The sequence below is a fragment of the Equus asinus genome, chromosome 3 (genome assembly GCF_041296235.1).
Source record: "Equus asinus isolate D_3611 breed Donkey chromosome 3, EquAss-T2T_v2, whole genome shotgun sequence".
Taxonomy (NCBI): Eukaryota; Metazoa; Chordata; class Mammalia; order Perissodactyla; family Equidae; genus Equus; species Equus asinus.
Window position 1 is genome coordinate 157,102,915 of NC_091792.1, and position 19,710 is coordinate 157,122,624.

The 19,710-nt window shown below is 53.2% G+C and overlaps 1 long non-coding RNA gene across 2 annotated transcripts; it reads right to left on the reverse strand.

Moving 5' to 3' along the window:
• Positions 1 to 309: 309 nt before the first annotated feature.
• On the reverse strand, positions 310 to 18,377 carry LOC139044900 (uncharacterized). 2 transcript variants are annotated; one of them, XR_011502371.1, is made up of 2 exons: positions 2,334 to 18,377; positions 310 to 1,159 (listed from the first exon to the last, which is right to left on the reverse strand). It is a non-coding gene; the product is annotated as an uncharacterized lncRNA (long non-coding RNA). The 2 variants fall into 2 exon arrangements; XR_011502372.1 differs by having other exon boundaries at positions 2,059 to 18,377.
• Between the last annotated feature and the right edge of the window lie 1,333 nt (positions 18,378 to 19,710).

The following is a 19,710-nucleotide window of genomic DNA, read 5'->3' on the forward strand; positions in this document are numbered from 1 at the left end:
CTCTGTGGTCCCAGAAGTCTGCGCACAGTGCCTGGAGCTCAGGGACGTGCTGGGCCCTGCTGGTCCCCTCCCCCATGCCCCTCTGGACCTCAGCATCCGCCCCCATGAACAGGGATGAGCGGCTGATGACAGCTTAGAGAGCCCCCTGTGGGCCCTAAAAGGATCTCTGCCCAAGGCTGGCCCCGCCTTGTTGCCTTGTCGCCTGCCTTGGCCATGTCAGTCGTTAGGACATTCCCTTCTGCTTGCTTTCTAAAGCACACGTTACAGTGTAGAGCTGTCTGCAGCCCGGTTGTGTTCACTTCTGTCTCACCTGGGGACCACGCCGCCAGCAGCCCCTCTGTCGAGGGATCGTGCCCAGCGCGTCCACCTCGAGCTCTCAGAGCCCTCTGGTTGCTTCCACCTGCAGGGGGAGGACTCACAGGGGCAGCGACAACAACTGGAAGATGATGAACAGACCTCTCTCAACTGTCACTAATCACTAGACGCTGGGAGCACGCACAGCCCCGGAGAGCACCGCACGCAACACTGTTCCCTCCGCGTGCCTTGGTCTTCGCCTGATGTCAGGCCCCAGTCAGGGCACAGATGACACACCGAGTGACCACGACATGACTTTCACCTCAGAACAAGAATCAGGTCTGCGGGCTGGAAGACGGGCACAAAGGAGGTAGAGGCCTGGGGAGACGTCAGATGGGGTGGTAGGAGCCGGATGGTAAAGGGCTTGCAGGTCGTAGCAAGAAGTCTGAGTTCTGTTGCAGACAACATGGAGGGCCCAGGAGATTGTTAAATGAGGCAGCGAGAGAGCAGTGGGGAAAAGGCAGGGGAGCAGGGACTGCTGCCTTCCCACTCTCTAGTCCTCTCTTCTTCCTTCCCAAAGAAACTGATTTTATTCAGGGCAGAAATGTGTGCCATCAAAGACCACATTTCCCAGCCTCCCTTGCAGCCAGGTGTGGTGTGTACCAAGTCCTGACCAGTGAGGCATAGGAGAAGTTGGTGAGGGGCTTTGCAGAAAGCTCATTAAAAAGGGGATGGAGAGCTGGTGAAAGCTTATTTTGCCCGTCTCCTCTTCCTCCTGCTTTACACCTGAGATGAAGACATGATGGTTGGGGCTCCAGCAGTTATTTTGGACCATGAGGTAACCTGCAGGTTAGAGGCCAGGACACTGGATGACAGAACAAAGAGATACGTTAGTTGTTTCTGATCCCCAGCCAGTGGTCAGTAGTCCAAGGCTGTCCAGTAGACTGGTGGCTTAACCCTCTATCTGCCCCAAGCAGAAATACATTCGTCTTTTCACATCTTATTCAGAATTCTTGATGCCCACCCCCTAATGCCTATCCCCCCACATCCTCCTCATCTCTGTCAAGGTACCACTGTCCCCCTGTTTCTTAGGCTAGAAATGTGGTGTCATCCTCCATCCCTGTCTTTCTCATCTACAAGCCCCATTAGCAGTACCTCCACATATATCTCTAATCCAACCACTTCTGTTCATTTCCGTCATGGTCAGTCTGGTCACTGTCCCCTCCCACCTGGGATGCAGCCAGTCTCTTAGCTGCTCTCCCTGCTTCCACGCCCCTCCCAGTAGCCTCAGTCATGTTTTAAAAATATAGATCAGATCTGCCTCCACCCTGTAGCTTCCCACTGAGCTTAGAAAAGAATCTGCACTCCTTACCTTGACCTCCAAGCCCTCCCCCCACACCCTCAGCCCCACCACCCTCCCCCAGTTTTCAGATGAGGAAACTGAGGCGTGGTGACGAGCCCGAGGTCACACAGCTTACAGAGTGGCTCTGCTGGGCGCTGCAGGTACGGAGATAAACAAGACATGCAGATACACCCTCTAGGAGCACTCCATCTGGTGAGAATCCCAGACAAGTGAGACAGTGAGGAAACAACGAGGCTCTTTCTCTCCTCGGGGCCTCCTCACATGCTCTTCCCTCTGCCTTGTCACTGTTCCCTTCACTCCCCAACTAGCTAAGCCATGATTAGTCTTTGGGCCTCACTCAAAGAAGCCTTCCTCTATTCCTCCAACCCCCACCCTAAGTTGGTCCCTTGACATATTCTTACAGCTGAGTGTGCTGAGAAGCTGGGGGGAAAGCCCTGATTTGCCAGTTTCCAGGGTGTGAATACTCCCACCACTGCCAATGTCAGGCTACCAACATGACATCCGTGAAGCCAAGTCAGGAAGGGATGTGCACGATGGGCTCCTGTGAACCAGCCGAGCCAGCACCGTGAGCCACAGCAAGCCGGGACGAAGGCATGGCCGCTTACCCCGGTGTGTGTGTGTTTCACGCCAGCCTCCCCGCGGGTCTGTCAGCGTCTGCGTGTTCACAACCACATACCTGGGGTCTAGTACAGGCGCTTTATCACGGGCGCCGAGTCAGTGCTCAGAGAGTGAGTGGAATGAACGAGGTGGGAGGGGCAATTGGGACTGGATGTCTGTTTCCTCCTTGTGGCAGCCAGGGCTCCACCAGAGAAACAGAGATTTATTTTAAGCAGTTGCCTTATGTGATTGTGGGGTCTGGCTGGGCAAGTCAGAAACCTGAAGGACAAGCCCGCAAGCTGGAGACCCTCAGGCAGGAGCTGTCTTCCACAGGCACAATTTCTTCTTGCGTGAAGAAACCTCAGTTTTTGCTCTTAAGGTCTTCAACTGATTGGATGAGGCCCACCCACATTACTGAGGATGCTCTCCTTAGTTAGGTTAACTGATTGTAGATTTGAACCACATGGACACGATGTGTTCACAGCAACACCAGGAGAGGGTTTGATTGAATAACTGGGGACGGCATCCAGGCCAAGTGGACATGTAGATTAACCATCCTGCTCCTCTTCGGTGAGAGTCTTTCCTGTCTCTGTGAGGTCCCTGCTGTACTAATTTCTTCTTAGAGTGTGTCCAGTGTCTTCAGAGGGAGTGTCGGGGATGGCCAGTCATCCCACGTCCAGAGCCTGACGCACAGTGGGGCCTGCGTCCTGACGGCACGCCCATTCTTTCCTGGCTCGCGAATCTGGTGGGAGTGGCCCGTCTGGGCAGTCATGACATGGGATTCTGAAGTCTGGGCACAGAGCCCCAGCTGGGAGCCCCTGTGCTGAGATGTCCAGACAGACTCAGCTTCATGGCACCAAAGCAGGAGGCCGGTGGGCTGGGGACCCTGAGGAGGCTGACAACTGTTAAGCCCTGGAGTACTTCCCAGGCCCCTCTGGCCATCCGGAGCTCACTTTCCTCCCACTGGCCCAGGGCTGGGCCCCTTCCTTTCCTCCTGAGCCAGCCACTGCCCACTCCTTCCCCTGGGACCAAGGACACCTGCCCTTCTTGTTCTAAAGAGACACAGGCAGAGCCAACAAGGAGCCGATGTGGACAGAGTCCAAGGGTCAGGCCTTTAACAGTCATTGTCCCCACCCTCCGCTCCTCTCTGAGAGGATCCTGGGCTCCAAAGAGACTTCTGTCTTCTCCTTCTGTAGCCCTGAGCTTGTCAGGTTTCCCCATCCTCAGGACTCCTGCCCTCGGAGAGGCCCAGGGTGCCCTCCCTTCTCTAAGGCCCTCCCCTGGGGCAGGAAGGGCTCACTGGCACAGAGTACAGTGTCCCCCAAGTCTATGTCTGAAGCGTCCTCACCAAGCAACTCTCGTTTTCCGGGTGCTCAGCCTGCCATCTGGGGGTCCCCTCCCAATGTCTTGGGCTTCTGTCCTGGGTGGTCCTCGGGCCCTGGTACCCAGAGTCGGATGAGAAAGGGCCCCTCCTCCTCGGAGATGGGAGGAAGATGTTCTTCCCGTGTTGAGCCGGTCACAGACACTGACTAAAGTCTTCCAGAGTGACGCATTACGCCTTTTTCCGAAAGAGGAAACAGTCTCAGGGAGAGTGAGGAGCCTGCCCAGAGTCACACAGTGCAGTCAGGATTCAAATTTAGCTCTGACGCTTGGGCCACCTGTTTAGCACCAACATCTGTGGCGGGTCTGCTCCATGAGGGAAAGAGGCGCGTCAGACCGGCCCACGTTGGGTGTGAGCTGTGCACAGAGCCTGGACCCTGCAGCAGCGGGCAGGGCTACACCGGGCTCTGTTGCACCGGGCGCTGAATCAAAGGCGGACGGATACGAGAGCCTGATGGGCCGTGCAAAGTCCTGAGGATGCTTCGGCTTCCCAGTGAGTTGCTCTAATCAAGACGAGTAACTGTAGCAAGTCAGGATCATTGTGCACCCACGGCAAGGAGGAGGTGTTCCCAGCCCCCTGGGGAGGCCTGAAGAATCGCTGATCTGCTGTCCTTGCTGAGAAGCCGGTTTTCTGGAAAGAAGGGCTTTACATGCTCTTTCTCCCTTAACACAGCTCTGAGAAAGAACTCTGAGGAAGAACTGCCATTATGCCCATTTTACAGATGGGGTGAGTCGGGCTGAGGGCAGTCACTGTTCATCCAATGTCACACTAATGGTAAGTGGCAGACACAGGCCTGTCTGGCACCAAAACCCTCGTTCTTTGAGCCACATCATACAAACTCCTTGCAGAAGTTTGTCCCAAGCCCCCAAAAGTGATCTTAATTCCAGAGGGGGCCTGGAAATCGACGCCCAAGCTCTTAACCAGAATTCAGTTCTGTCCTTGGGGAGAGTGACTGTGGATGTCATCATTCTTTTCTGCTAAACAGGCCCGTGGCTCATTGTAAATCGACATCCTGGCATCTAGAGCTGCCTTGGCATCCCCGTGAGTCTGATCAAGGAAGTCAGCCCTCCAGAGCAGAATGGGGGCCCCCTGGAGCTCAAGCCTCTAACAGGATGGGGTCCATGCACAGGCGCTGGGGAGGCAGCGGCAGGCTTCCAGTAACAGGGATGCCCCTGTCTCTCCCCTGCACGCTCCCCGCCCCCACCCCTGGCTCCCTGCCAGGCCTGCAACCGGCCCGTGCCCCTCCCCAACCCGCCACCCACCCCCCAACCCCCTCTGCCTCTGCTCCCTACTCAGCCCAGGCCAGAGAGCTGCGGCCAATATGGACCAATGTGGGCCAACGTGGGCGTGCCCATTCCCAGGAGCTGAATGCGGTGCTGATAACAGAGGCCCCAAGCTTGGCCCTGCCCAGCATGGAGCACCCCAACACCCCAACTGTCTCGGGAGCCCATTGGTCAGCCTGGCTCACTCCCCAAGGGCAGTCAGTCTCCAAGTGCAGCTGGTGGAGCGTGTGTGGAGGGACGGGCAGAGCCTGGGGTTTAGGAGGGTGACTGCGGCTGAGTCCCCTCTCTCTGGACCCGTTTCTTCTTAGTGTTACAGGTGGTGGTGTTGATAACTGACATTCCTTGAGCTCTTCCTCTCTGCCCTGCACTGAGCTAATCACTTTATATTCATTGTCTCGTTGATTCTCACAAGAACCCCATGAGGCAGTTACCATTATCACCTCCATTTTACAGACAGGAAACTGAGGACCAGAGAGATCAAGTGGCTTGCCTTAGGTCACACAGCTAGTAAGTGGCTGAGCCAGGTCTTGAACCCAGGCAGACTGAGCCCCTCCACTCCCTGTAGCTCCGAAGACAAACTGTTGTGGGAGGATGTGCCTTAGAGAGCAAGCCACTCCTACCCGTCTGTGCCTCAGTTTTCTCTTCTGTAAGATGGAAAAGAGGATGCCTCCCTTACCCAGCTGCTCTATCCGAACTACACAACTTTACCATAGACAATGAAGACAGTAAAATCATTGAAGCTTGTGTACCTTGGTTCAGTCTCAACTCAAATGGAGATTGCAGCCAAGAAATGAAGAGAAGACCAAGACTTGGAAGGAAGCAATGGAAGAATTAGGAAAGATCAAGGGTAAGGAAGTGTCATTAGAGACCAAGGCCAAGTTTATCCACATGCCCGTCTTCCCAATTACTGTGTATGAGTGTGAAAGCTGGACAGCGAAGAAGACAGGGAGGAAAGAATGGATTCACTTGAAAGATGGTGTTGGAGGAGAGCTCTGTGGATGCCCCGGACTGCCAGAAAGACGAAAAGTGGGTCCTGGAGCAAATTAGGCCTGAACTACCACTGGAGGCAAAAATGACAGAACTGAGGCTGTCCTACTGTGCGCCCATCACGAGAAAGCAGGATGCTTTGGAAAAGACAACAATGCTGGGAAAGTAGAAGGCAGCCGGGAAAGAGGAGGACCAAATATGAGATGGAGTGACCCCATAAAGGAAGCCATAGGCCTGAGTCTACAGGAGCTGGGTAGGGCTGCTGAGGACAGGACACTGTGGGCATCACTCATTCACAGAGGACGGGACACTGTGGGCGTCACTCATTCACAGAGGACGGGACACTGTGGGCGTCACTCATTCATGGGGGATGGGACACTGTGGGCATCACTCATTCACAGAGAACAGGAATTCAAAGAAACCCCCTGATTCTAAGTCCAGGAACTCCTATTCCTGAGGAACCACAACATGTAAGAAGTTAAATACACTGAGAGTTCTTATTTTACACGTATAGATCCACATTAGTAACAACCTAGAGGAGAGGTGAAGAATTCTCTCGTGCGTTCCTCTAAGCTTGTTCCAGGCCCTCTCCCAGGAGCCCTGGGGTGGGAGAGGTGGGGACAGGACCACGGAGATGACTAAGCTGTGAGTGGTCCTGCCCTCCAGGAGCTCAGAGTTTGATGAGGGCGCCCCAGCCCCAGAAACTGGAATCCCAGGGTTGCTTTGGGGTGCCCTGACAAGGTCCGGGTGGAACACCCTTTCCAGACTGGCATTGATTAAACACTTCCTATATGACAGGGAAGGGCAGGGCTGGCCTTGCATTCTGGTTCTAGGCCTGTCATTCCCTTGCTGTGTGACCTAGGGCAAGGCTCTACCTTCTCTGGATACTGGGGCACTATTCAGGGCTGACACTGACCGCCTGACACTGGTCACTCCAGGAGGAAGGTGGGGCCCCATTGGATATGTGGGAGGCTGGGCAGACACATTCCTCCTGCTGCTTGTCCAAAGGATGCAGGGCCCTCGCAGGTGCACCTGTCATGCCCGGGAGCATGTGTGGAGAAACGAGGCAGCTTCTTTGGGGTCAGGTCATCACAGTAGCCGCAGACTGAAGCCTAGTGGCTCTGAGTACAGGCTTTGGGGTCTGAAGACCAGGGCTTGACTCCTGGCTCTGCCACCAGCCGGCTGTGCAACCTTGGCCAAGTCACCCAGCCTCCCTGAGCCTCAGGTTCCTCATCCATAAAATGGGGCTAATATTTGCAGGGAACCTAGCCTAGGGTGTGGTAGCTGCTCATCCAGTGAACACTAGCTGAAGCTGATGATACGAAGCTGTTGATGACAGAAGGTGTAACATGAGAGCTACCCTTTATAAGCACCTACTATGTGCCAGAGCATGTAGCACAGAATAAGTACTCCATAATGGTGATATATGTGTGTGTGTAAGAAGATAAATACAAATATATATATTATAACAACCTCAGGCAAGAGAGAGAGAGAGAGAGGGAAGGAGGGGAGAGAGGAAAGGCCACACTGGCTGACTTGAGGGCAGACAGCTGGCTGGCTGCCTGGGGATGAGGGCTAGATCGGCACTGAGTAAATACCCCTTTCTGTATTTTCAATTTTGAAGCATGTGACTGTTTTACGTATTTAAAATGACATTCCAATTAGACTTACTGATTTACCATTTGATCCTCAGAATGACCTGCAAGAGAGAGCTAGACTCCCAGCCATTTGGCTGACGGAAGTATCGTGACTTGTTCAAGGTCACACAGCAAGAACGTGGCAAAGCTGGGCCCTGAACCCAGGGGACTGTCCCCAGGCAGCGAGTCGGTGCCTGCTGTCCCTCGTGGCTCTGAGCCTGCAGCCCTCCGGCCAAGGTCATGGGGCAGCTCCTCACGCAGCAGGAGGAGCTTTGAGGAGGAGGAGCCCTCGCGGCCACTCCCGGGGCCTTTGGGCAAGCGCCAGCCGGTGTCTTCACTCCACCTGGCAGGTCTCACTGACTGGGTTTGAGAACCTGCCCTGCAGGCCTCAGCTCTGCAGGGGGAAGAAATAAAAATAGTCGGCGCACCCAGCAGAGAGGCCAGCAGCTGGGCTGTGGGCAGCAAGGCGTGCCTTTCCCATGACTCGTTCTGCAGAGCAGTCCTTCCCTGAGCCTGTCTTGCGTGCCAGGCCCTGAGCCGGGTGGCCGGTGCAGAGAGCCAGGTCGGGCACAGCTGCCCTGCCGGAGAGAGCTCGCAGCCCGGCGGTCGGGACCTGAGCAGCGCAGTGCGACCCGAGAGGGCTAGTGAATGCTGAGTGGAGTGGAGGGTGCGAGAGAGGCCTCTCACCCAGTAGGAGGTTGCGTGTGTGGAGGGTATGGAGAAGGCATCCAGAAAGAGGTCACATGACAGAATACAGTAGTTAAGAGGTGCAGGGTCATTCCAGGTAGTGGGAACAGCGTCTGCAAAGGCAGAGAGGTGTGACAGATATGACCCACGGAGAAGTGCAAGTAGTTGGGCACATCTGGAGGGCGAGGTGCCTGTCGGGGCAGGATGCAGGGTTGGGCTGGGGAAGCAGGCAGATCCCATTACAGGGGAGGCAGGACAGGACGTGGGGTAATGGGGAGCCAAGGGAGGTTGCAGAGCAGGAGGTGACATCTTGGATCAACATCTTAGAAAGACTGTGGATCCCTGAACTCAATGAGAGAGTCACACCAAGGCCTGGACTCCACCGTCTGGTCCCTGCGCGCTCCTGCGTGGGTGCTGTGGAGGCCTGTTTCACCCATGTCCAGGTTCCAGCAACTGCAACTCCTCCTGAGGGCTTTCTCTGGCTGCCAGAATCAATGCCTCCTCCCCACGTCCTTCCACTCTCACCAGGAGCCCTGGCCCCTCAGGTGGGGTGACTCTGGGGCATGTGGACGGAGCTCCAGGGGCCCCCGGGCCACTGATTTGATTTGAGCTCCAGGGGCCCTATACTGGCTGCCTTCTCTTCCACCTCCGTTCTCTGCCTACTCCGCTGCCAGCATTTCCTAGCATCACTGCGTTAGTTTCCTGTCGCTGCTGTAACAAATGACCCCAAACCTAGCAGCTTAAACAACACACGTTTATTCTCGTACAGTTCTGGAGGTCAGAGTCTGACACGGGGGCTCCGGGCTAAGTCAAGGGGTAGGCAGGGCTGCGCTCCTTTCTGGCATCTCTGGGGAGAATCTATTTCTTGCTTTTTCCAGCTTTCCGGGGCTGCCTGTGTTCCTTGGCTCTCGGATCCCTCCCACCATCTTCAAAGCCAGGGAGGGTGGGTCAAGTCCTCCTCACATGTGTCTCTCGGAGCCATTCCTCTGCCTCCCTCTTCCACTTAAGGATGCATGTGATTAGATTGTTGGCCAGGCAATCCAGGATGACCTCCCCATCTCAAAGTCCATAACCTTAATCACACCTACAAAGTCCCTTTGGCCACATAAGGTAACAGATTCACGGGTTTGGGGGGTCAGGAAGTGGACACTGTTGGGGGCCATTATTCTGCTGACCTCACCTCTGTAATAAACCATTTGCACTGAATCCTTGCCTCAAGGTCTGCTCCTGAGGGCCCCGAACAAAGAACCCCAAACCGTCATCCTGGTCCTCTTGCTCCCCTGCACGTACCCCAGCTCCTGGTCAGCATTGCTCCCCCTCTTCTGAGGGTCTTGGCGGTTTAGCCTCCAAGCACTGGGTATTGCTGACCTTTCACCCTGAGTTACCTCCTCCAAACCCACGCCCCCCGGCCAAGGCCCCTCCCACTGCCCCTCAGAGTTTCTCTTAAGCCAGGACAGTGGAGGCAAACAGCCAGACAGAGAAGTGAAGCAACACTCGGGACGGAGAAAAGGGCACAGCTGAGCTTCATGACAGAATCAGGTTCGAATCCTGCCTCTGCAGCATCCTTGGTCAGCGGCCTTGGGAGACTCGCTGGTCCTCTCAGAGCCTCGGTTTCCTCACCTGACAAAGGGGGCCAGGGGCCTGGAGGGATCTCTCAGCAGGTAGGAAGAGCCTGGCGCACAGTAGGCTCTCAGGAAATAAGAGGTGTTGTCAGGGACCAGTAGCTCCCTTTGTTCCCTCCTCCTTTATAGACAAGAATCAGAACAATAAAGACACGCTTTGCCACCCACCCTGGACTGCCCGCCAGCTCAGGGCAAAAGAAGTTTGTTTGTTTGTTTGTTTCCTGGATGCAAAGAACCAGCTGTTTTCTCCAAGCCGGGTGCACCTGACACTTGTTCCAGCCAATGCTGACGGTGCCTGGAAGGAGGCTGAAATTTCTGGGTGGCATGGGAGAGGGGTCTTCTGAGGACCCACAAGCTCCTTTGACTCATTCAAGAACAGCTTCAGGCCCTGTGCCAGCCATGGGGGTAATTAGGCCAGATGGTCTCGAGGCAGAAATTCCAACGGTCCCGCGATGCTGTAAATCAAGCCACAAATGAGGAGGCGGCCGATGGCCACGGGGTGTGTGATTTCATGGCAATTTCCCCTTTAGGCAAGGCTTCCGGGGCATCGTACGCAGCCCTCCCGCCATCGGACTGTGGAGATAAGTCAGATGAAGGATTTTGATGTTTTGTCATTCAATTAATGTAGCCCCTGTGAACATTGTTTGATATTCCTCTTGATCATGTTACTACAGAGAAAGTGGGATTTTTAAAGCTTTTTTTTTTCCAAAAAAAACACGTGAAATAGTTTTCACGTAATTCCTGAAAGGGTTTTGTTTTTTTGTTTTTCAAAAGATGGGTTAAAGGAACATCTCCTTTGCAGGAACAACTAGGCACCTTTCGGCCAACTAGATGGACTGCAGGGCTGGCTAGTATCTTTCTCCATCCTCCCCAGGACAATTCACTCCCTGCCACTGGGAGTGCTTGAAACAAGCCAGGGCTTAGTGGCAGTGGGTCATGAGAACCGTCCTCTGTGAACTCACAAACACAAGCACTCAGCGCCATGGATGGGAGAAGCCCAGTCACGTGGGACAATATGTGGTTGAGGGTGGCTGGGCTTTGGAGCCAGTGGCCTGAGTTCCTCTCCCTTCTTCGCCATTTCCTGGCTGTTGGACCTTGGGCAAGGTTGCTATTTCTCTCTGCTTCTGTAAAATGGGATAGCAATGGCACCCACTTCATCAGGTTGTGAGGGTTTGATGCACAAGCACGTGTCAAGTCCACGGGAGTGCACCTGGGAGCACTCAGCAAGTGCTGGCATTTTCACCCTGCTAACAAGACCTCCACGCCCTGTTAAGCAAATGGCAGGCAAACTAACTCATATAAAATGTGAAGACAAGGACACTATCTTGAAAATGAGGAATGAGGCTTAAAAAGAAATGAACCATAGCAACATTATTCACAATATCCAGAAGGTGGAAGTAACCCAAGTGTCCATCGATGGATGAATGGATAAACAAGATGTGGTCTATCTGTATAACGGAACAGTATTCAGCCTACAAAGGAAGGACATTCTGACACCCGCTACCACATGGATGAACCCTGAGGACGTCATGCTGGCTGAGATAAGCCAGTCACGAAGAGACAAACCCTGTGTGATTGCACCTATAGGAGGACCCTAGGGTAGTGAAACTTAGAGAAACAGAAAGTAGGAAGGCAACTGCCAGGGACTGGGGAGAGGGGCGAACGGGAAGTCATTGTCTAAGGGGGACAGTTTCAGTTTTGCAGGATGAAGAGTTTTTGGTGAAGGTTGCACAACATTATGAATGTATTTAATACCACTGAATTGTGCATTTAGAAATGGTTAAGATAGTAAATTGTATGTCATGCATATTCCACTAGAATTAAAACTTTTTTGAAAAAAAGAAAAAGAAATGACCCAACTTGCCCAGATCCCTCTGCTGGGAAGCAGGAGGGGGAGGATTCAGACCCAGGTCTGAGTGACTCCCAGCCAGTGGCTCCCCCAACAAACCTCCCTGCCGTGCCTGATGAATGGGTAAAATTCAGGGGAAGGAAGCGGCTTCTAGAAAGAGAGCTGAACACTTTACTGAGGAGAGACAGGAAAGGCGACCTCGGAGAGAGAAGAAATCAGTGGGCGAAGATGGCCATCAGGCAGCTTCTGCTGTGTGAGCACAGCACTCACCCTCTCTGGGCGCCGTGTTTCCACCTCTGTATGAGGGTGAGGTCGGGAGGGCATCCAGCTCTCAGGTGTGGGGAGGGGTGAGATGGGATGCCCAGGTATGATCTGACAGCTCCGCCAGGCCCAAGTGCCCTCACAGCCCCAGATCCTTCGCTGGGTTCTGGACACTGACTTCTCTCTCGAGCACCTACCGGGTACTGAGCTCTGTTCCGGGCCAGGGCCCTGCCGTGAGCTGAGCCCTATTGGGGAGGACAGGCAACAGGCTAGTGAATAAACAGGAATAGATCCGATGAAGAGAGATGGGTAACAGGGAAGGATTTTTCCAGGGGCAGGGCCAGCAGAGTTCACACAGACTGGAAGACTAGGGCCCCAGAAAGGCCCCCTGCAGGCGGGGCATTCAGGCCAGGCTGGACCTGGCTCCACAAGACGTTCCTCCGCAGACTGTGCTGGCTGGGCTGGAGGCACAGGAGATGAAGAACTCAGGGGCTCAGTCTCAGGGGGAAGACAGACATGGCAGAAACCTAGCACAATATAGGAAATACGGGGCAGGAGAGCAGGGGCAGCAGAGCACCCTGAAGGAGATTTTCCTGGACAAAAGGACACACGAGCTGGACTTTGGAGGATAAATAAGTTTGTCAGAGCTGGGAAGTGCACCCCAACCTTGGGGAACAGCACGTGCGAAAGCCTGAGGGCCAGCTGCAGAGGCTACGTGCAGCTTGCGGGGTTGGAAGACTGAGGGCTTTGGAGCCAGTTGGACTGGGATTTGTACGCTGGGTGACCCTGGGTGAGGTGATTCACTTCTCTGAACCTCCGTTTCCTCGCCTGCACGATGAGCGGGAGTAGTAATGCCACCTTGTGAGAAGTGTCATTTTTGTGTGAGTACTTTTGAGTATGAAGTGAGATGATGTGGGGGCAGAGGCTCTAGGTCATGGGTTTCCTTTCTCGTTCCTCCCGGGTCCCTATTGCTGGATCACAGTGTACCAACGGGCCGGGGAGCGAGGGTGAATTTGCTCCATTCAGATCCTGGCTGAGCCCCTTCGCCTACAATGGCTGCCCATCCCTCTCAGCAGAGAACCCCGTTCTGGGACCCCAGAATCCCCATGGGGAGCCTATCAGTCCGAAACCTCCAACTGTCTCCATCTAACCCACCAGTAGCACTCTATCCTGGATGGCAGGCTTTGGGGACCGTCTTTCTGCTTCTGAAAATGGTGACCAAGGATGAGCGGAATCCTTGCTCAAGGTTGGGAGGGGACCCAGATCCTCTCCACGTACCTTGTGAGGGATGCCGCTGGGTGATGGACATCCCATGTCCCAGGGGGTCAGTGGAGAAGATGCCTCTGATCATCTCCACCTGGGCAGGTGGTCATTCCTGCCACCAAGGTTTCCCAGTCTGAGCTGAAAGGGCCTTGGGGATGGGCCACCCAATCCAGCTTTTCCACGGAGGAAATGAAGGCTCTGAGAAGCAAAACCACTCACCTTGACTCAGCTTGCTCTGTGGCAGGCTCTGTGCCATGAGCTGTATCTGATGCGTCTCCTTACTTAAAGTCACTTCTTTCTGGAAGATGCCAGCTAAGGATACTTAAGCATTGTCTTCAGACTATGACATAATTATGGCATATAAACATAAATATCATATCCGTTTTAATAAGTAGCAATTATATCCATTTTCCCTGTAAACACTGTAGCATCACAAGCTGTTAGTAGCAATTCTGTCTTTTAGGAGTAACCTAAACAGGGCTGTAAATCTTTGTCATCCTCTGATCTTTATTTATCCATTCAACAAATATTTATTTTGAGCACCTGCCGTGTGTGAGGCCCTGTTCTAGGGGCTGGGGTGCAGCAGTGTACAAAGCAGCCAGAGGCCCGCCTGCCCTCCTGGAGCTCACAGTGAGAGCAGGGAGAAGGGCCGCGGACACACAAATGTACAAGGAAGCACGTGATGACAGTGCTACAAGAAAAAAACAGCAACATGGCGGGAGGAGTGAGGGGTTGTGCTATTTTACGACCTTGGAAGATTTTTAGCAACATAATGTAGTGGGTTGAATGGTGGCTTCCCAAAGATATGTCCACCCAGAACCTGTGAATCTGACCATGTTTGGAAAAAGGGTCTTTGCAGATATAATTAAGTTAAGGATCTCGAGATGAGATCATCCTGGATTAGGCAGGTGGGCCCCAAATCGAATGACAAGCATCCTTATAAGAGACAGAAGAGAAGACACAGACACACAGAGAAGGCCGTGTGAAGGCCCAGCTTGACCACAAAGGCAGAGACCGGAGTGACGTGGCCACAAAGCAAGGAACGTCTGGAACCATCAGAAGCTGGAAGAGACAAAGGATTCTCCCTTAGAGCCTTATGAGGGAGTGTGGCCCTGAAGACTCCTTGATTTCTGGCTTCCAGAACTGTGAAAGAACAAGTTTCTGCTGTCGTAAGTCACCCAGTTGTGGTACTTTGTTATAGCAGCCACAGGAAACTAACACACATAACCCAAGCCTGAACACGGTGAGGAAGCCACCACATTGCAGGTCGAGGGAACAGCAAGTGCAAAGGCCCTGAAGCTGACTGGGCAGATTTGGGGAACAGCAGAAAGCCGATGTGGCTACTGCACGGGGCATGGGGGTATATGAGAGCAGGTGAGAAGGAGCCTGGCGGGAGGGCCTTGCGAGTAAAAGACTTTGATGAGATAAGACTAGACTGAGGGTGAGGGTGGGGGGTAGGGGGTGGAAGGCCACTTTACATGTTAAGTCCTGTCCCAAAAGCATTGTCGAGCTCACATGTTTTCCTGAAGTTCTGATGGGAAAACAGAAGGGGAAGTTTCACAGCGTAGCACCCAGGAAATGTCGCCCTCCTTCCTCTTTCAACATCTCAGCTCCCTTTCGAACGCATTTCTCCTAGAAGCTACTGGTTCTCTCTCCAGGGAAAGTCTCTTAGAGCCAGACAAAGCCTCGGCAAGCCCCGAGAAGCGACAGCAGCCTTGCCAGTGATCGTCGTCAACATCATCTCCTTATGGTTCGGATTTTGTGCCAGACAGTGAGCAAGCATATTACATAGACTATCTGTCTCCCTCCAAACTCACAGCGAAGCAGGAGGTGGATACCATTAGCCTCATATCTATTTTACAGACGAGAAAGCCAAGGCTCAGAGAGGAGCAGGGCCGCTGCCCAGGGCGACGCAGCTGCCAAGCAGAGGAGCCAGTCCTCCCGACTGCGCGTTAATGTAAACCTAACTTCAACTGGACTGAGGTGGGGAAGCGTCGATATGTATTCGCACATGCATGAAGTGGCGAAGGCATCCACCAGCCACCCTTTTCATGGGTTTCCACAGTGGCCTCGGGAGCGACCAAGCGCAGCCAGGGGACTCACCAACAGCCTATCCGGTCTCAGGATTTTCCAGGCCCTGGGGTATGTCCCACAGTCTTTGGAACTCAGGCCTCCAGACTCCAACTGTTCCCACCACCTTCCCTCCTCCTCCCCAGGATGCGGCTGAATAAATGCATGCTTTAAGCACCCCTCAATCTCAGTCCCAACCTCGCAGGGTGGGAGGCATCCCTGGAGATCATCCCCTCCAGACCACTCCCGGGGCTTCAACGTCTCCTACAGGATCTCGGCTAAGCAGTCAGGCCATGCACAAATATTCTGCTTACAAATTGCTCACCAGTCCTGAGAAGGTCTGTCCCATCTCTGTTTAAAGTGGAAAGAGCACTAGAAGGGGAGAGGATGATCTGGGTTCCAAGAAGGAGCCCAGGGACGTTGGACAAGTCACTTCACCTCTCTGAGTCTCAGCGTCCTCACCTGTAAAATGGAGATGCACGGGCTGTTGGTGACAGTTCTTAGCACAGTATCTGCACACAGCAGGTGCTCGGGAAAAGCATCTACTGCTAACAGTCCAAATATGTACAACCTCTCTGGAGGCAATCCCAGGCGAGTAAGAGCACTAAACGCTCATCCTCTGCACAAGGTATGTGTTATAATGCTCTCTTACAGATGAGGAAACTGAGGCTCAGCCTCCACCCAAAGTCAGACAGCTTCGGCCGGTCTGGCTCTCGACATCATATAAATTTGCAACTTTACATGAGGTTGGGATATAGTTAGAAGTCACGGACAGAGGATCACTAAAGGGGCCTTCCTCTTCCTCTCTCTCCTTCTGAAGTTCTGGGAGTGCACATAGCACTGACGGCTTTGCAAGGGAGGAGGCAGGAGCCCCAAGAGGGGGTATAACTCACTCAGGGTCACCCAGCAGGTGAGACCCAGAACCCGCGCTCCTTCTGCCAATGCATTGCTCCTCAGACAGCCAGGGGCTAACTCCTGAACGATGGCCTTGCCTCGTGGGCATCTTTGAACTGAGATTTGATCTGGCACCCAAGAGACCTGAGGCTCCAACAACCTCCAAGGCCAAGAACTGGTCTTCCTCAGCTTTGAATTGACCACAGCGTGAGGCACATCACGTGTGCTCAGTCCAAACTTGTTGAATAGGTAAATGAATTATTCCACAGCACACTTGCCATAAATTCACATTCCTCACCTGTAAGATGAATAGATTCCAAACTCCTTGTCATAGCCTACAAGGCCTGGCTTGATCTACACTCTGTACACACACACATACCACCTCTCCAATGTCATCTGGAATCTTCCTGCCATGCCAAACTGCTTTCAGTTTCCCAGTGAACCAAAACCTTTCCTGCCTCAGGACCCTTGTATGTGCTATTCCTCTGCCTGGAATACTCCCCTCAGCCTACCCTCCTTTCCTGATCATCAAGAGCCAAGTCCTCATTCTTCAAGACTCAACCTGAACAGCCATTCCTCAGAGAAACCTTTTGCTGACACAACAGCTAAGCAGATTCTTCCTGTTCATTTTTCTTGTAGCATTTATCACAGTTAGTAATGATATATTTAAAACTTTTATAGTCAGTCTCCATCCTCAGATTGTAAATTCCATGGAGGCACACTTGCTTTATTTACCAATGCCTACCAAGACTCTAGCACAGTGCCTGTCAGACCGTGCTCAGAAATGGCTTGCTGAATGAATGGCTGGAAGGATGGGAGGGAAGAAAACTAGACTTGGGGTTGTCAGCGGCCTGGCTTTGATTCCCGGTCCTAGCACATACCAGCTGAACTGTGAACTTGTGGAAATCACTTCAATTCTCTGAGCCTTAGTTTCCCAATCTATACAGCCAAGATAATAATAGTCCCTCCCATTTCTGGAGAGTTAAATGAGATAGGATGTGTAATACACAAAGCCAAGAACATAGTAAGTGTCATAGGTTAAACTCTGTCTCCTTCAAAAAAGATACGTGGAAATCCTAACCTCCAGGACCTCTGTGAACTTATTTGGAAATAGAATCTTTGTGCTTGTAATTAGTTAAGATGACGTCATCCTGAAGCAGCGTGGGACCCTAATCCAACATGACTGATGTCCTTATAAGAAGAGAGAGACAGGGAAAAGATGGCCATGTGACAATGGAAGCAGAGGTTGCAGAGATGCATCTACAAGCCCTGGGACCCCTAAGGATAGCTGGCAAACAACCGAAGCCAGAAGCGGCAGGAAGGACCCTCCCCTAGAGCCTTCAGGGGGAGCACACCCTGCTGATGCCTTGATTTCCAGGCTCCGTTGCTGTGGGACAACAAATTTCTGTTGCTCCAGCTGCTGAGTTTGGGATACTTTTTACAACAGCCCTAGGAAACCGAGACAGTAGATACTCAACAAACATCCAGTCGGTGTGCCTCCCTTCTTTCTGTGCTCCATCGTAGCTCTCCATTTCTGTACATGTAGTCCCCGGAAACAGTGCGGTCCTCAAAGGGTCTGTGTCCAAATCAGCTGGGGACCTGACATGCACCACAGGGCTGGCCCATGAGTGCTTGTGAAGTATGAATCCAGTACGTCAGTGCCCCTGTAAGAGCCCTGTGCACTTGGTGCTTAGAAGGGAAGGGCCAATTTCCTGTCGTCCTTGCCTGGCTGGGATCCGCCCCATGCTGTGCACTGGGAGCAAAGGTGAAAGAACTTGTCTGGACCAAGACGTGGAGGTAAATGGAGAGGATCTGGGTCTGTGCCAGGTTTCCCAGTGGTGGGACCTGCCTCTCCGAATGGCGTTCCCTCCTATGCCTTCCTGGGAAGGTAGTCGGGGAGGCCCCTTTGATGGAGAAGACGGGATGTCAACCTTGCAGCTCACCTGCTCCAGGCCTTTAAATATCATCTGGATGGAACATCCTCTCCCATAGAAGGGCTGGCTGCTAACGGGCTGCTGGGAGGCTATGCTCACCATTTAATACTTCGATTAAAAATCACTTCCAAGCCCTTTGCACGCCAATTGCCCAGATGCAGGGTACTCCTGGGCGAGACCGAGCGAACCAGTGCACGTGAAGCCTGGTGAATTGTCTTGTACTGCATTAATAATGACAAGCCACCAGGGCGGAGGCCGGGACGTTGGGAGGGAGGTGTGGTCAGTGTCCAGCCCTCTGTAGAGGGACTTCAGCCTTGTTTTCCACCCAGACTCACAAGTGGAGGGATTTCCTAAATGTAGGAAGGGTCTTCATAGCCTGGGCAGCTGAATCAAGAGATCAGTGTTTGCTGCTGGAGGGCGCTCTGGTTGTTTCTATTTTAGAAATTTGGAAGCCAGCTCAGAGGGAGAAAGTAACTTGCTCAAGGTCACACAGCTGCCAAACAGCAGTGCCACATTCACATCCAGGTCTGTCTGACCTGAGAGCCTGACTGCAAGGCCATTTCTGAAGCAGATTCCACAGGGCAGTGCATAAGGACTGCAGCTCAGCAGCTAGGGAGAGGGTGATGCCGTAAAACAGCCATGGGCGAAGGGGCGCTGATTGTGTGGAGAAGGCCATGAGGGAGCCATGAACACGCTGGGATAGAGGCCCTCCCCCCCAGCAAGGTGGACAAGTCTGGGAGGCAGGTCTAGGGTTTCGGAGAGAAATATAGGCTTCCCTCCATCTCCACGTTAGTTCCAGCTGCAGAGTGGATGCAACTGCCCCCAGGAGCATGCCGAGTGACAGGGGTGCTGAGTGACAGGGGTGCCGAGTGACAAGGGTGTAGTCAGGAGGGACAGGGGGAGAGGGTGACCAGAGACAGGGCAGAGTAGGGGCCAAGGAAGGAGGGCGGGTGTTTATTGAGAGTGTGCTGTGCGCTGGGCACTGTTCTGACCCTCTCCATGGACTAACTTATACCCCTCACAACAACCCTCTCAAGTGGATACTGTTATTATGATGCCATTTTACAGATGAGGAAACTGAGAGGCCAAATAGCTTAATGATGACAGCAAGCTAATAAGTGGCGGAGCCCAGCTTCTACCCAGAGCTCCAGCCTTTGTGCTTAACCACCATGCACCCTACCTCTAGATTGGATGGTTGCTGGTGACAGTGTTGAGTTTTCTGTGGGTTGGGGTGGAGGGGTAGGAATGAGGAAAAAGCCCTTGGAACACGTTTGGAAGAATAATAACGAGACTTGACATTTATGCGGCATCTTAGAGTCTGCGGATGACACTATACCTCTGATTTTGTTTGGCCTTGAATCTAACCAGCAGAAGAGCAGGACAGGGCCATGATCCCGCCCTCGTTTCCTATACCAGGAAACGAAAGCCCTCTGAAGGTCAGTGAGCTCCTCAGGTCTTACTGTGAGGCTGTGTCAGAGGCTTGACCTCAACTCTTCAGACGCAGGAACGGTGGTCACCACTCCTAAGAGGAATGCAGGGCCGCGGAGAGGAGGGGCTGTCAGGAGGGGCTGCAGGATGGGGAGATTAA